This window comes from Pleurodeles waltl, chromosome 4_1 (genome assembly GCF_031143425.1).
Source record: "Pleurodeles waltl isolate 20211129_DDA chromosome 4_1, aPleWal1.hap1.20221129, whole genome shotgun sequence".
Lineage (NCBI taxonomy): Eukaryota > Metazoa > Chordata > Amphibia > Caudata > Salamandridae > Pleurodeles > Pleurodeles waltl.
In genome coordinates, this window is record NC_090442.1 from 908543654 (window position 1) to 908560772 (window position 17119).

General features: G+C 43.4%; 1 protein-coding gene across 2 annotated transcripts in view; it reads left to right on the forward strand.

Annotated features, from left to right (window-relative positions):
- Positions 1 to 868: 868 nt before the first annotated feature.
- Positions 869 to 17119, forward strand: part of PLXNB2 (plexin B2) — a 640303-nt gene continuing 624052 nt past the window's right edge. Inside the window, exon 1 of one of the 2 annotated variants that reach the window (XM_069229655.1) lies at positions 869 to 1158. The gene's annotated coding sequence lies outside the window, so the exon portion shown is untranslated. The remainder of the gene's footprint in view (positions 1159 to 17119) is intronic. The other variant, XM_069229656.1, reaches the window with a different exon arrangement.

The window sequence follows — 17119 nt, forward strand, 5'->3', positions numbered from 1 at the left end:
ATCCAAATTAAAAAATATTTAAATAAAACAATCTGTTTAAGAATGTTGAAGGCCTTCAGGGAAAGGCTCTGCTCTGGGGTTACCAGCCTTCCTCTCCCTGAAAGGCGGGGCCCTGTGCCAGAGCCCAGTTTGCCAATGCCTTAAAACGTCTCTGCTTCGTGCACCATTGATAGCTATACCCCTGCTCCTCACCCCATATACACGGCAAGAGGCTTGTTGGCACTGCTACTCCTCAGGTTCAGCTCCCATGTGCGTGGAATACGAAGAGGCGGGCACCCCATACCCAAAATGCGCACAGTGTCGGACAATTAAAAACAAAAAATAGGAAGGGGTCCAAAGGTACGCACTTCCATGGACAATAGAATTATGCACCGTTATAGGTAAGCAAGTTTTACAGATTCCATGTCCGCCTTTGAAATACACCGAGCACAACGGACAGCGAAGTAGAAAAATTAAAGAAAAAATATGCAAGAGTTGGTTGCGTGTTACCCTTTAGCTGCCTTGCACAAAAGTACAATTGACCAGAAAACGTTATTTTGCGCTTTCTACGTGATCAAAAATTAAAAGTTCTCGAGTTTACGTCAGGGTTTCAAGACCAACCCCGCCTTCTGGTGCCTCAAGACCTCCGCAATTGGAGTCAACAATCTATAGAAGGTAGGACCTCGAGAGGGGACAGGTGGACGCAGGTACCCCTGACTCCAGGCCAAGGAACAGCAGCCCGCAGGGGCAGCTCCGAGACCTCCGGCGGACCCTGCAGCCAGGCCTGCGCGAGAGGGCACAGGGGAGAAAGTTTGGGCTCTGCCTGCGCCGTCCTCCTCTTCTCCCTGCCCTTCCACTGGCTGAGCCGCGGCCCGGGGGAGGGGAGGGGGCGGAGGAGGCTCCCTTATCCCTGCTCTGGCTGCTTCCTGCTCGGGAGCGGATGTGTGCATCGCCCACAGGTGCGCCTCTCCCGCTCCCGTCTGTTCTCCCGTGAAGGCGCGTCCCGGGGAGCGCAGGTGCCGCTGCGCGCACGGACGGCTGCTCTGCTCGCTGTGCGCCGGGGCCGCGGGCGCTGGAGGATGGACAGGGGCTGCCCGGCTCTGCTGGAGCGCCGCGGCAGCTGAGGGCAGGCTGAGCCGGCTCCGGGTGAGGAGCGGGCGGACGCAGCGCAAACTTGGGGTAAGTTGACTTCCGGGTGCGCCGCACCTTCCACCCCGGGGGAGGGAGGGTGGAACAGGACCAGCTCTCCTCTTGGACCCACCACCCCGGTGGAGTGCCTGCTGCGCCTGCCATGGGGGCGTCAGTGATCGCAGCAGTGTGGAGACGACCCCCTGTACCCACGAAAGTGAAAGCAGGCGGATGTCTGCAGAGGCCCCTTATTCGTGGTCACCTAGGCGACCTCGAAGATTACCAGCAAGTGACTGACCTGCAGCCTTTGGTTCTGATTTGCATGTTTGTACACCTCCCCAGTAGCAGTCTATTAGCTGGAAGTGTTGTCACGACCCGTATTATGCAGGTTTTATTTTATCTGTTACGGTTTTGAGGAAGTGACAGCCTCGATTTAGCTTTCCTACATCACCCATTCCCCTACAAGCGTCATCGACAAAGCCAAAGGATTTCCAGCCACGGAAAACATGCGTCGAGTGCCCCCTAAGCACCCATTCTAATCCGTTTATACGTATTTTCTTTCCTGTCGGTTTTTCCCACAAGCCCTTTCTTCTCCAATTACGTTTCGAGGGAGCTGCAGCCTGTCAGTCTTCATTTCCCACCTTGTCCCGTGTGTATGTGTGTGTTTTGTTCTGGTGCTGGGGGGTATGCGTGATTGGAGGTGGTCCGAGGCTGCCCTCCCTCTCTGCTCTGGCATATGGCTTTCATTAAGAGAAATTCCTGCCCTGTGCGCCACTGGCACTGGACTTTGACTCCGGCTTGTTACTGCTCGAATGCTCCGAACAAGCAGCGTGTTTTGTTTGGATCGTTTACTTGCAAAGGGCGCAGTGGGTCTCGCGCTTGAGGCATTTTGATTTTACATCAAATGTGAATGCACTGACATTTGTTAGAAGAGACACTTGGTCTGGGAGGCTGGCACGCTCACTTTAAATGACTTGGCCTTTTGGAAGGGTTACACACGTTTCAGAAAATGTTCCAGTTTATACGTCTCCCGCAAAAGAATGAGGGAGCACGATCTGGCAGGGTGATTGTAAATTCCAGGCTTCAATTTTAACGTGGAACCTATTAGACAACGCCAACAGTTTGGTTGCAGTTTAGGACATACTAACATTTTCAGCCTGCTCATTGCTTAACATTGTCTGGCTTTGCTGTCACGCTTATTTGCTTGTTTTATATTGGGCAGCTTTCCTACTTTCACCCCATCGAGTGTGGTGTGTGTGTGTGTTTTTTCTTTCTTTTTATTTTATGCCCGCCGTTGTATCATAGCCGCTTTACCATCGCTTGGAGAGGATGGTTACCATACTTTCTGTTTACTTATAGGGAACTATGTTGTTTTGTTTAAGCGTTGCACGAGAGTGCATGTGTTTTCCATCTACCTCCCTCGTGCACACCTCTGCCCTTTCTCGCCCGTTTGCTTCGCCCCCCTGGTCGCGTTGCCCTCACTCACCTGTGTGCTCCACGTTATTTCACCTTTGTGCTCCACGTTATTTCACCTTTGTTATCACTCTTATCGCTGTGATTTTCCCCCCCCCCCCCCCCCCCACCACCTGTCTAGCCATTCATTCTTTAAAGCTTTTCGTGCTACATTTTAAAGCAACACGTTTATTATTTTCGCGTTTATATATAGCTCCACTTCGGATTGGTAAAAAAATATATATTATATATATCTTATAGAAAAGACCTACTGGCTTTGTCACTGCTTTCTGACACTGAGACATTTCTGATTTTATTGCACGTCTATAGGGTAGTGGGTCGGCCCACCTCGGCCATTGGTTAACTTGCTGTACCAGCAGAATGCTCTTTCACAAAGACTATATCAAAACCATGTAGTCCCTTTCCCTCCCGGGCTGCTGTTGGCAAAAATATATTTTTGTTTTTAGCGAATGTTTATTTTCTATTGGCTAAACCCCAACAGATCCTCCGAAATCAATTTTTGCAAAGACCGTACAAAACAAGGACTGACAAATCCAAAAGATGCCAGCCAACGCCTGGCATATTGGCTATGCCAAAAACTTGTTTCCCGTTGTGCCTCTTCCGCGTGCCCCAGTTCATAAATCCATGACTTATTCCACCTGCAGAATGTTTACCACAAACATGCAGTTCATTCAGCTTGCACGCTGGATTTTAAAAGGCTATATTGAAATGAAAAGCCCGCCCTCCAGGGCGCTCTCCCCAGTCCATCTGTTGTAAATGCCTTCTTTTATCTTTCTCGGTTGGCATTGCTAGTTGGCACCCCTCTCTGCTCTTTAACACTTACTACTTGGTAGCAGCAGATACTGTTCTTGTCTTTCAGTGCCAGTGCCGCTAAGCTCTTTCTGCCTTGCTACCTTTTTCCCAGGACCTCTTTCTGCCATGCACGTTTGCATATCCCTTGTGCACGCTTACCTAGACGAAAATGATTTGTTGAGGGAAACGCTTTGGATTCAAACAGTGTTATGTTGTCTTTTCCATACACAGTTGTAGACGTCAGGAATTGCTCCGAGTGTTACACTTAAGTTGCACAACCATAACTCCGTTTGAAGATTTAAACTTTCCACCCACTGGTAGTTAAACAAAAAAATAGACGAACTGACATTAAGAAGCCCAGTTGGTGCAATGCATATGTTTCCGTAGTCTGGCTCCTTTTGTGTTTGTGTGTGTGTGTGTTTTTTTTGTTTTGTTTGGGGGGGGGATGGTGGGTGAGGTTAAACTGTGCCCTGCTAAAGAAAATACGAAGCTGCTGCAGGCAGCGTTTTCCACACCGAAGACAACACGTGCATCTTTGCACACGCGGCTGCCAAGTCTGGGAATCTGAGGTATGAAAGGCATTTGGCCTGGCCGGGCTGCGGGTCTTATCTCTCCTCCGTGAATTTAAGAACCAGGCCTTGCTTTATACATGGTTGGCGGAAGAGTAATATAGGCCGTTTTATACTATCCATGTTTTGTACACACGCATAAATAAGTCGTGTACTCGTGACGCGTGGTATCAGGACTGTTCTAGTTGGTTTGGAACAGCCTCTCGTCTGTATGACGACGTTTTAACCTCACAGCGCCACGAGGGCCTGGAGGTCACAAACGATTTTCCTGCAAGCTCTTGGATGATGTGTTGTGTTGGTTTGTGCAGTACAATCTTAACGGGAGTCTTTAGGAGCGCTGTCTCACTTTTTCCTCTCTAGCTGTCTAAACAATGTTTAGGAATTATGTCGACAAGAAGGAAACCAGCCCCTGTAATCCCACAATAATCTGTTCGTTGCTCCGGTTCTCTCCTCGGGATTACACTGCCAGCAGCGCACAGCAAAGGGGACCCAATAAAAGGATTCCATGTCGACGACATGCAAGTCGTGTGACATATCAGCCGAGGCCCAATTGTTCTAGTTGGTGACTAGAAATATAATACATATTAAATGTCATATGGTGGTCTACCAATAAAACTAGTGCTGTGAATAAAACTTGCATGCCAACTCTGCTTCCAAAACAAGCGCGTGCGGTGACAAATACACAATGTATCAATACATTAACGCCCAGATAAGCGGTGCTTGGTCATCCCAGCAGGTCTCGGGCCGGAGGCAAGGTTACCAGCCTGAGCTCTCAACCCGCAGGGCCTCTGGTGTTCAGCCTTCAAGAGTGAGAATGTGCTTTATTCCTTTGACCAGTTCTCCCGAGGAGCGTATAGGTTGGGGGGGAGTAGTAATGGAAGATCACCTTTGTGTACAGTGGCCTTACTTATTGTTTGTACCGTCGGCCTTGGGGTGCTTGAGAGCTGGTGTTCGTGTGTGGATGGTAGGTGCAGTGGCGTAGTAAGGGTACGTGGTCCTTGGGGGGGGGGGGGGGGGGGGGTAAAACGGATGCCCTGTCCACTGGTTTGGAGTAAAATACAGATGTAACTGCAGCGAGTTGGCCTCTATCGCCAGTGATGTTAGGCCACTGTCTCCTTCACCATTGATGGCTACATCCCACGCAGGATGGTCACCTAGACTCCAAAGTTGGGTCCTAGCACCGTTGATGGTTCGTGACCAGGGACTTAATGGTGCTTGAGAGTTAGAGCTCTATAGATGCGTGCCTTGATGCGATCGATGTTTTATGGCCATGAAGTCTTACAACATGTGGTGTCTTAACAACGTTTTTGTGGTTGCAGCAGCCGTCCTCCAAGGATGCAGTTTGTGCCCTTGCATTATGCTCTTATTGCTAGGGTTCAGTGTTGGTTGTTTAACGTCACGTATAACACATACCTGTTAAGGCCTTGTGTTTTTTTTTTTTGTTGTTGTTTTTTTTGTTTTGTTTGCTCAGACACCTAGATAGATCCCAGAGTGCCTTCAAAGACGTCCACCAGCTCAGAACTGCCTCCGGCTTTTGATTTAATAAATAACTAAACCTTTTACCTTTCCAAGCAGTGAGTTTCTCTGGATAGAATAGCTTATGGGTGCTTGCGTGTCCACAAACAAATGGCACACATTCTGCATCCAGTCAGCTGCCTGTGGTTCGAGAGGCCTAGTTCCCATCATGAGAACTTGCCCCATGTGGAAGACATTGGCTTGCGTGCTTCTGACTCAGTAGTGCAACGAGGCAGCTGTAGAAAATGCAGGTGCCGCACCAAAAAACCCAAATGCATTTGGCCCCAAAGGGGTGCCATAGTCCTTCAAAAAGTGAAACTTCCTCTTAGTCTCCGTGGGGACGATGCCTAGAGTTGGCACCGTATTATATAAAGGAGCATACATGGCAATAGCATGCCTTCTGTGGCACAAGTGCACAAAGTTGCTGATTGTATGGTACCTATGTCGAAACTGGAATTCGGGGATATCTTCAGCGAAGACAGATGTAGCCCTATTAGTAGTACACGCCAATCCCTCTTTAAACTCTGGAATGTTGTAGCTCGTCTGTGTAAGTACTGTTCTACGTTTGCGTGAAGACATGAGACTTATGGCCCTACCTAATATGCCCCAGAAATTCTTATATTAAGGCAAGGTGAGCCGCTGCGACTTGGAGAAGATTTTAGTAAAGTGTTTTAGTGTCACTTAAACATTACATCTGCCAAGGTTTTCAACTTTGTCCAGCAGTTCCAAGGTGAGTTTAAGTCTTTGTCGTCTTCTGAAGTGGCACACGCCCCTTGCCAGCATTACTCTGCACAAAGCAGAAGTACATTTTGGGATGGGATAACTGTTATTTTAAATCTTTTCATTCAATTTAAAACGTGCTTTCAGCTACATCCTCATTTTCACAAAACCTGGCCTGGGATTCCAAATCAAAGGTGAGGGGTTGTGTGTATGTATATGTGTGTGTGTATGTATATGTGTGTGTGTGTATATGTATATGTGTGTATATATATATATATATATATATATATATATAATTTTTTTTTGTGTGTGGTGGTGTGTTTTTTTTTCTTTTTTTTTTTTTTCCCTCTCTTCTTCCACCATTCGGAATATATCTCCTAGCAGGTTGCGTTTTTTTAAGTCTGGCATGTTAGGATTATGTTTTCTATTGCAAGAAGCACTTCATAACCTTCCTTTGTGATGTGCACAGATTCCAGCCTGTTGTGCGGATGTGTGACTCTTAACCCCACCCTCTCCCTCCCACAGTTGCTATTGTGAGATGAGCTGTGCTGTTTGCAATGGCTTAATACTAGAGTGGTTTGATCCCATGTCACTCTTTTTTCCTTGCTTCCTACTGGTCCTTGTCTCCTCCTCTCCTACAGCTTCTGACTGTGGCTTTGTGTGTGTCTGCACCAAGGAGCATTGACCAAGGTACAGCTTCCTGTCTGCGGCCAGAGTGCTTTCACTGGCTGCAGGCTCCTGCAGGTACTCCTTTGTAGGGTTGAGCACAAACACGCTGTCCCTGGTGTAATCTCTCTTTGGGCTTTTAACCACGTCCATGTCAAGCCCATCAGTTTGGTTGGTTTGTGGGCTTGCCTTTTAAAATTAGCTTGATTTAATTAGTGAAAGGCATGCATACGTCATGCCTTTTCTGGTGTTTAGCCGGCCTCAATTACACCGGCCAACTATTGAAAACCTACGAGGCTCCATGTTTTCTGTACGTTTTTTTTTCTGTTTATTTCGTAGGCAGCGCAATCTCGCTGGGCATTAGTAGAGCGCTTTGTATGACATCTACCCTGTTACGTGGATAACTGCACTTTTGCTGGTTACATGGATAATTGCACTTTGCCGATATGTTTCACTGCAAGCGAACTTCTGTTTCCTTTTGTGTGTTTGCTTTGCGCACATAGCGACCGTCTGCTCGCTTATGTGAAGCTGTTTTACTTTTCAGTTTCAGTTAATGTGGCAAGAAAAGTCCGTTAGGAGTTTACAACGCTAATAGTTTTAACTCGAGTAAACGTGAGACCCATTGCATTGGAAATGCTTGTTTATTTATTTATTTATTTATTTCTGTTTGACTTTACTTTAACCACAGCACAACTTCACGGTAGGTGAATCTTGTACATCCATTGCAGTTGCTGGTTATGTCACGTTAGTTTTATTCCTAGCACCGAGTTCACTTATAGTTCATCTCAAGAGGGTGAGAGCACGCAGGTGTGCATGAGAAAGTTCAAGTTCCTCTTAGATTATTGTTCCACTTCCCAAAGGGCTTTCTGCAAGGCTTCTGAAAGATGTGTTTTGCCCTGCATAGAACATGCGCGTGAATGGATTGGATGGGTTTGGAGCCTGTTGCTACACCCATCAGTTCGTTCCATTTTGTGTCTGTCATTGGAAAGTACTTGTTACAGAGACCAGACTATAACTTGGAGATAAGTTGATGTTCCTCTATTGGCTGGTTGGAATGTTAGGAGGCAGTAATTATGTGATGAGCGAATGTGTCCGAGGAGGAGCAGACTATTCCATGCTGTATTTCGGGTGACAGTGTTTATCCTTCCCTCCAACCTTATCTTTGTTGTTTCTTCCCGTGCCGCCTATCCACAAGCCCATAAGAGATGAAAAGGCAGTATGGCTGCGTCATAGAGCCTTTTTTAGCTTGCTGTGTCGAATTGCGTGTTGTGTTTGTGTGTGTGTGTTTTTTTTTTTTTTTGTTTGTTTTTTCCCAGTAGTCGGGTATTTTATTTTTTGTAGAGCCTAAAGGTGTATTGTACAGCTTGGTAAGCACTTACTTAGGACAACCTATGCACAGCAAAGGACACATCTAAACATTTGACTGAAGGATTAGTAGAGAAACTGCCAAGCAACAGTGGAGGGCCAATAACGATAAAGAGGTCACACAATATCGCATAAAGAGGGAGATGCAGGGTATTAGTCACAGGATTTAGTCTTGTTTAATTCACAGGCTTTTCAATTCCAATTCACAATAAAATCATTGTCGTTATTCATTTTTCTGGTACAGCTAACAAGCACTGACATATCCAAATAGCTCTTTTTTTATAGGTTTTGATGGTTTGATATGTCTGGATGCAACAGCAAAAAGCTCGCAGAGGCAGCAACACTTGTCAGGTGGCGTGCTGTGAAGCACTACATTTTACTTTACATATTTTAAACAACAGCTTTAATTATATTGTGCATGTCTCTTAGAAATGATCCCTTGTTACTCCTCTTTGCCCTCGCCCCTCTTAGAGAGCCTCCTCCCACCCCACTTTCTTATCCCACTTAAAGCATTGCATGTCAGGGGTGAATGGGGTTTCCAACCTCCCTACCAGGACTCGTGAAACTCCAGTAAGTGCATTCGTTTTATGGTTTTACAGTTATTTGAGCTCACGACGGTGACCTCTGTTCGGGATTTCCTCCAGCGGTCTTGCCTTGCCATGGGTGCGGGTTCAAGCCACGAAAGGTGACTCATCGCTCAAATAGAGGCATCTCTGACATTTTTTTTTAACACATGGTGTGCTATTGCGTTTTTATAGTGACCCAGTCAACTCTTGGATGTCTTAAACTTGCTTCACACCCAAGCTCCAACATTATACCGAGTGGGGGCGTGGCAGTAACATTTAAGTTAAAGTTTAACTTGTTTCCTTGCTGGGCATGCGAACCTAGAGTATCTTCCTCACCTTCGTTCCTGATATTACCATGTAATAAATCTTCAATTTAATATTTAACTGGTGCGAGGTGTTTATTTTTTCTCTGTTGGCTTTAGATGGCTATTTAGATGGTGGAGAGGGGCTGACTGTCCTCATCAGGCAATGCTACCGCAGACTGCTTTCCATCGTGACCTGTTGCAGGAGCGATCTCTGGCATGGGTCTAAGGCCGAAAGGCAGTCTCCCAGAGGGCTTCTTGCTATGTCCCTCGGTTACATTATTGCCATCGCAGCAGGGATCCCACTGGACTCGGGTGGGGGGGTGAAAGTGCACCGAGACCCCATTCCAGTATCTCAACATTATTTAGAAAAACTTAAGGTCCCCTTTGAACAGCCACTGCTAAATTTGACAACTTGTACTGTTATTTTGTACTTGTTCTCACATCATTGTTTATTTACAGTACCACATAGAAATGAGACATTGGCCCAAAGTTGGTGTGGTGCTTGGGCATGCCAAGGTGAAACTGTTGTGTAAATAATCTGCAAGTACAGTTCAAGGAATAGCAATACCGTTATGATGAGACTCGATTAATACACAGTGCGATCCTCTGTAGATTGAAATTGCAACTAATAAAACGACTGTTTGGAGTCAACAAGTGAGTGCTGGTACACGTGGACATTTGTTTTATCCACTAAAGGGAAGGAGGGGCTCCAGGCTAAGGCAAAGAAGTACATATCTGATCCATGTAGCATATTGTCTGTAGTGTACTGGTCCAGTTTCAGTGAGGATATGGGGATATTCATGGCCGTAAATGGTTTGAAAGCTAGAGTAAATCCATAGCGACAGAACGTCCATAAGCTAGTGACCAAATCGATTTATCATATATATAATGAGAAAAAAAATGCACTCCTCAAGATATGTGGTGCTCATTGCCTGGAATTCCCAGGTTTATTCTGAATCTTGCTAAAAAAAAAAAAAAACATTGATTCCCATGTAAGTAGTGGCTTTCGCAAGTTTTGGAGGTGCTGTGGTGGGAGGAGGATGGTGGAGAGGAGCGCTGTTCTAATATTTATTTTCTGTGGACTGACCCATTATGAGGCCGTCTTTTATCATGCTAATTGGTGTAAATATATTTGGAGGTAGAAAGCCTTGTTTTGTTTTCAAAGTGATACTTGAGGTGTGGGACTGGCGAGTGTAAAAAATAATTCTAATAAAATTCCCTTTTTGAAGGGGATGTGGCAAATCGATAACTGACAACTTTTCTCATTCTGTGTACCACCTCCAAAGTTTTGGGAGTCTTCAGTCTTGAGACACAGTTCCTCCATGTTTCCCAAGGTTGGCATGAGGAAGTGTGGGGCTGGTGGCTAGACAATGTGGTCTTTATGCACAAAATCAATTGCCTTACCATGCTTGCTGTACTGCTGACTACTTCTAATAAGGCAAAGCCAATAAAATATTGAATGGACAAAACTGAACCACTAAAGGGACTTCTTTCCAGTAAGGTAGGCTGTACTTTAGCCTTTTAAACTTAGGTTCTCACCTGCACCCTACAGTTTCCATCATTCTGTGTTTTTATGTAAAATGTGTTCACTGCCAAAAAACAAATGTTACAGTGAAGTTATGATTAGCTAGGGTTATAACACTTTAACATATTTTTTTTAACTAAAAATTCAGTTAAAGTGGAGTTACAGTTGAGATTCAAAGCCAAAATATCACTTGCATTTGCACATTACACCTAGGATAGCAAACTATAACTCTCATTCCATACGTAGTGTTTGGATCTTGACCTCGATTTGATGGATGCAATTGCAAATGTTGTAACTAACCTTACAGATTATTTATTTTTATATATATATATATATATATATATATATATACAATAATTGTCACCGCACTCAACGAAGTCTCAATGTGTATTTATTTTAAGTAACAACCACCAACGCGTTTCAACTCCTCATGGAGTCTTGTTCACAGTGAGTGAGTCCCTTTTCCCTTTTGCTATTTATACTCCATATCATTACATCATGCACAATGCATTATAGATATTGTAGTTTACATATATCGCACTTAAAATTAAAATTCGTCATTTTCTAAATTTAAAATTAAAAATCCCATTTTAAACATAGTTCTATTCACTTATGTTTTTCTATATTCTTCCAATCCTTTCTAACTTGTAATTTCACACTATTAGTCTTTACTATTTACTTTTTCCTTATTACTGCTTCAACTACACATAACACTATTTCCCTTTGACATTTATATCATTTGTCTCTTTTGTATATGGTATCGCTTGTATATTGTGACGTACTCTAGTCTGATAATTGTTTCTTTATGTCTGCATTAATCTTTTTATTTTTTTGAGAAGTTTCTTTCATTCATTCTAGTGTTTTTCTTATCTTTCATTTAATTCTGTCAATTCCACCACAAATATCAGTGAATGCCTTTTCTCTCCAACTCAATAGCTATCGTTATTTTACTAGAGTACCATATAATGCAGTGGTGTTGATAAATGACCACCCTACATGATTACTATTATTATCATACATCTTTCCATATTTCAAAATTATAAATGTACATGTAGTTCCTCATCCGTATTCAGCCCATATGTCCTTTCAGTACGGAGCTGAATGATGAATTTGCTCTCCATTTGTTGTAGCTTTTGAATTCTATCTCCCCCACTCTCACTCTTTCTCATCTGCGCTATTCCCATGAATCTTAACGATCTCCAATCATTGGTATGTGATCTCGCCAAGTGTTTTGCCATTGTATAGCTCATGTGTTGGTTAGTAATGGCTCTAGTGTGTTCCAAGATCCTTTTCTTATGTTGACATATTGTACTGCCAATATATCTCAAACCACATTCACACTCAAGCATGTATACTACATATTGGCTATCACAAGTGATTCTCTGTGAAATGTGTATAACCTTACCACAGTAGTCCATGTATGTTTTCGTATTTCTTGCAATCTGACACACTTTACATTTGTAAAAGCCAATTGCCTCGTTCTTCATCCAATTTCTTGTAATTGGTGCCACATAGTGGCTTTTTACCAGTATGTCTTTCAGTGAGCGTGACTTCCTGTATGATATTTGTGGTTTGCAACCTATTCTCTTTACCAGATCTTGATCACTTCTCAGTATTTTCCAGTGTTTTCTAAATATTGATTCTATATCCTTTCTTTCCTTGCTATTAGTGAGAAATAGACGAGGACATACTTCCTCTTTATCACTTCCTCTTTCTACACCTTTGTCTATCAGTGTTTCCTGTCGAGATATTCTTTTAGCTCTCTTCTCACTAGATTCAATAATAGTGTTTTACATGGGAGAAGTTTTCATCCAAACCATTGTTAAAGAGCATTCCATTTGGTGAATTTTTAAGAATGAGACTGAACTGCTCTAATGACAAAGAAATGGAGAAACAGTACTGTGGATATTTAAGAGCAAATATTGAATCTAGTGAGAAGAGAGCTAAAAAGATATCTCGACAGGAAACACTGATAGACAAAGGTGTAAAAAGAGGAAGTGATAAGGAGGAAGTATGTCCTCGTCTATTTCTCACTTATAGCAAGGATATAGAATCAATATTTAGAAAACACTGGAAAATACTGAGAAGTGATCGAGATCTGGTAAAGAGAATAGGTTGCAAACCACAAATATCATATAGGAAGTCACGCGCACTGAAAGACATACTGGTAAAAAGCCACTATGTGGCACCAATTACAAGAAATTGGTTGAATAACGAGGCAATTGGCTTTTACACATGTAATAAATGTAAAGTGTGTCAGATTGCAAGAAATACGAAAACATACATGGACTACAGTGGTAAGGTTATACACATTTCACAGAGAATCACTTGTGATAGCCAATATGTAGTATACGTGCTTGAGTGTGAATGTGGTTTGAGATATATTGGCAGTACAATATGTCCGCTTAAGAAAAGGATCTTAGAACACACTAGAGCCATTACTAACCAAGACATGAGCTATACAATGGCAAAACACTTTGCAAGATCACATACCAATGATTGGAGATCGTTAAGATTCATGGGAATAGCGCAGATGAGTGAGAGAGGGGGAGATAGAATTCGAAAGCTATGACAAATGGAGAGCAAATTCATCATAGCTCCGTACTAAAATACCGTATGGGCTGAATATGGATGAAGAACTACATGTACATTTATAATATTGAAATATGGCAAGATGTATGATAAATGACCACCCTACATGATTACTATCATTATCAACAGCACTGCATTATATGGTACTCTAGTCAAATAATGATAGCTATTGAGTTGGAGAGAAAAGGCATTCACTGATATTTGTGGTGGAATTGACAGAATTAAATAAGAGATTAGAAAAACACTAGAATGAATGAATGCAAGAAACTTCTAAAAAAAAAATCAAAAGATTACTGCAGACATAAAGAAACAATTATCAGACTAGAGTACGTCACAATATACAAGCGATACCATATACAAAAGAGACAAATGAAATAAATGTCAAAGGGAAATAGTGTTATGTGTAGTTGAAGCAGGAAAAAGTAAATAGTAAAGACTAATAGTGTGAAATTACAAGTTAGAAAGGATTGGAAGAATATAGAAAAACATAAGTGAATAGAACTATGTGTTTAAAAGGGATTTTTAAATTTAGAAAATCACTAATTTTAATTTCAAGTGTGATATATGTAAACTACAATATCCATAATGCATTGTGCATGATGTAATGATATTGAGTATAAACAGGAAAAGGGACTCATTCACTGTGAACAAGACTCCCTGGGGAGTTGAAACACGTTGGTGGTTGTTACTTAAAATAAATACACATTATTGAGACTTCGTGGAGTGCGGTGAAAATTCTTGCTTATTTATATTTTTCGAGATTGGTCCTCTCTGTCACTGGGCACCGGCAGTGGAGTGCGCCGCCCAGCAACTCTTAGACCACTTTGTTCGATCGATAGATATATATATATATAACCATTCACACTATGAAACTGACTACTATGAATTTTATAATATTGATTGGTTTGAGTATGTATTGTTGCTGCACATTGTTTTGGTTGTAAAACACAACTGTAACACCTTTTTTTTTTTTTTTACATAAGTGTGTTTTTCTTTTTTAATTATACATACGCTAATGTGTTATAACCAAAGATATCTTCACTGAAACATATGGATTTGTCAGTAAAGTTGTGTTTTTTTTTTTTTCTTTTTTTTTTTTTCCCCTTTATACCACAAGCAGCTTTTCTGGTGCCCAACCAACTGGGAGCAGTCGACACCCCACCCCATGTGCATGGTCTTCAGGCATTCATAGTAGTTGTTGGCCCTGGGGACTGGCCTACAGCTAGGCTTTACGCCCTGCTGTGCATGGCCTTTGGATGTTCATATGGGTGGTTTGCAACAATGCTTCCCTTTCAGGCACATCTGTTCTCAATTATTTGCAGAAGGCCTATCCTCTTATGCACATGGATTTTGACTGTGCACAACGGGAGTTGGCCACAGGCAACAAGGCACTGCACCAGACCCATAGCTTCTGGCTGTGCACAGCAGGGTTGGCAGCATTGCTCTATCCTGCCATGAGCAACTCACCCCCATTGTGCCTGGCCTTCAACTGTACCCAGCGATGATTCTTTCTGGCTATGGAATGGACTGCAGCCAGGCTTTATTCCCACCATGCTTTTGGCCAAGTGAAGCCTGAGCGCAGTGATGTTATGCATTTTTTTTTTCTCCATAGGATTTGCAAATCCTGAGGCTTGAGAGGGTCCACAATTTGTGACTCAAGCATGGGATTCATGAGTCTGATAAAACTTTTTTTTTTTTTTTTTTTTCTTCCCTTCCCCTTCTTACACCATGCACATTCACTTTGAGTAATGGTGGTAGCAACAGGGGGTTTTCTGTGGCAGCCAGCCTATTGTATCACGTCAAATATGCAAATCAGCTGCTGGAATTGTGGCACCGTAATGGACCATAGGAGTAAAAGTTCCCTGATGCGAAAGGGTAATCTATGCAGGTATTGTTTTATAGGAGTGTGAATTACAAATAATGGAACTACCCTCCCTCCCCTGCCAAACGTAATCGGGGCACCCGAGATTTATTGGTTGCTTGTTTCTGCGAAGGGTCCGACAGCACATCCAGCTTGCACTTTCAATGTTTTATTGCCCACGGGCACACCTGTGTGTGGTGGCTATCCCTGTGACACTATATGGCAGGTGAAGGTCGAAGGCATGCTTATCCCACAGATCTCATGAGTGCCCAAGGAACTGGAGAGACTGAGCCATGGCCGTTTTTCAAACTAATAACCAATAAGTATTTAACTGATTTGCATTTAGACTCATTGTATGTAACTTTTTTATGTGTAACCTGCAAATATGCCACTGACCGACCTCCCTCCCCCAATGATGTGCAACTTATCTCTTGTATTAGCTGAGAAATTCTTCAGTTCTACCTGTATTGAGTTGTGCACTGTAGACCTTCTGTGCTTGCAAAAGGTACGTTTCCCCTTGCCTAATGTCCTTTCTCTAGCTAGGCACCCGTGTGCCACCAGACATTGTGTGTGTGCGCGTGCGCTCAGGCATATGGGCACTCTTATTTTAGTGTATTGAAAATGTCCTTACAATTTAAGAATTTCTTGTTGTCCACCTAGTGTAGGTCGGTCGAAGTTTTGTTAAAGTTACTGTCAAAGTAGCTAATGAAAAATAATTATGTGATTTTATTGGCTATTAAAATTCCTATTGTTATTTGTTTCATTTCTCCAGTTAGTTTTTTTCCTGAAACACATGTGGGACCCTTTCCTGCTTGCCCTTTTAAAAATCCGGTATATAGACCGTGATGGGTGTCCTTCCATTTCAGTTATCATATATATTTAAGCAAGAACCATTGGTATCTGCACTTACTCTTTTGTAACTCCTCCACTGGTCCTGGAGAGCATAAACTCGTTTTTTATATTTTTTTGGTAGGCATCTGCAGGTAGACTGTGTGTGTGTTGTGTGGTGTTTCTCTCCCTCCCCCTCCACCCCCCACATTGCTTTTTACGAGATGACAATCTGCTAAACCTAATGTTACCAGTTCTTTAAAATGCATGGTGTAGGAAAATAGCCAATCATGGCTAGGGATATGACCTCTTTCCACAGGAAGTGGTTACACAGTAGATTTAATCACCCTAAGGTAGGTGGCCCATTTGCCACTAGCATGTTCTCCCCCCCCTAACGCCCACTAAATGCAAAATTTAGTGGGCATCCCAAGTCCTACAGATCAGATTCGATGAACACAAGAAGACTAGGAACAAAGAAGACCCGAAGCACGAGAACTGAAGTCCTGCTGCAAGAAGAAAAAGGTGCCAAACCCTACCTGCTGCTCATAGGACTTGACAGTCGCCAATGAGGTGTTGCCTGGAAATCTGAAGAACACTAAGAATCCCCAGAGAATCTCGAGGCTTCTGCAAAATGCCAAGAACCTCTCGGAGTCAAGGTATTACTCTCCTGCAACCTGCAAGTAACCAGTGATGTCCAGTTCACTCACTGGCTGCTGACCAACGACCCAGAAGCCTGACCAAAATCCATTCAACAGACCTGAAAGGCAGAGCCTACCAATGTGCAATGTTTGGTGGCACAGGACCTTCAAAGCCTGAGATGTCTAATTTCCCGGGGTACTGACCAGCAATGTCAGATACCCAGAAGCAAAGCCCCCTCTGGACTCTCAGAGAACCAGAAACAAGCAGCAGTCGGGGGACTGCAGGACACCCAAGAACCACCCCCTAGAGTCGCCCTGATGACCTGCAATATACCCTCCAAGTGACCTGCACCTTGCTCCAAGGACTCCTTGATGCAAGACCCTTGACTGAACTATCTGCACTGCATCTGGTCTCTCTAATCCCAGCATCGGAAAACCAGATGTGCTTTAGGGGTCCCTAAACCCTTGCGACCTCTTCACTCCAAGGGAACCCACAGGACTTATCTTCAAGTCCACCTGTGCATTGTGTGTCCAGGTGGTCCCCTTCTCCGTTCTGCACCAGCTTCAAGACTTTCAGCTGCTGCTCCCGCTTGAACT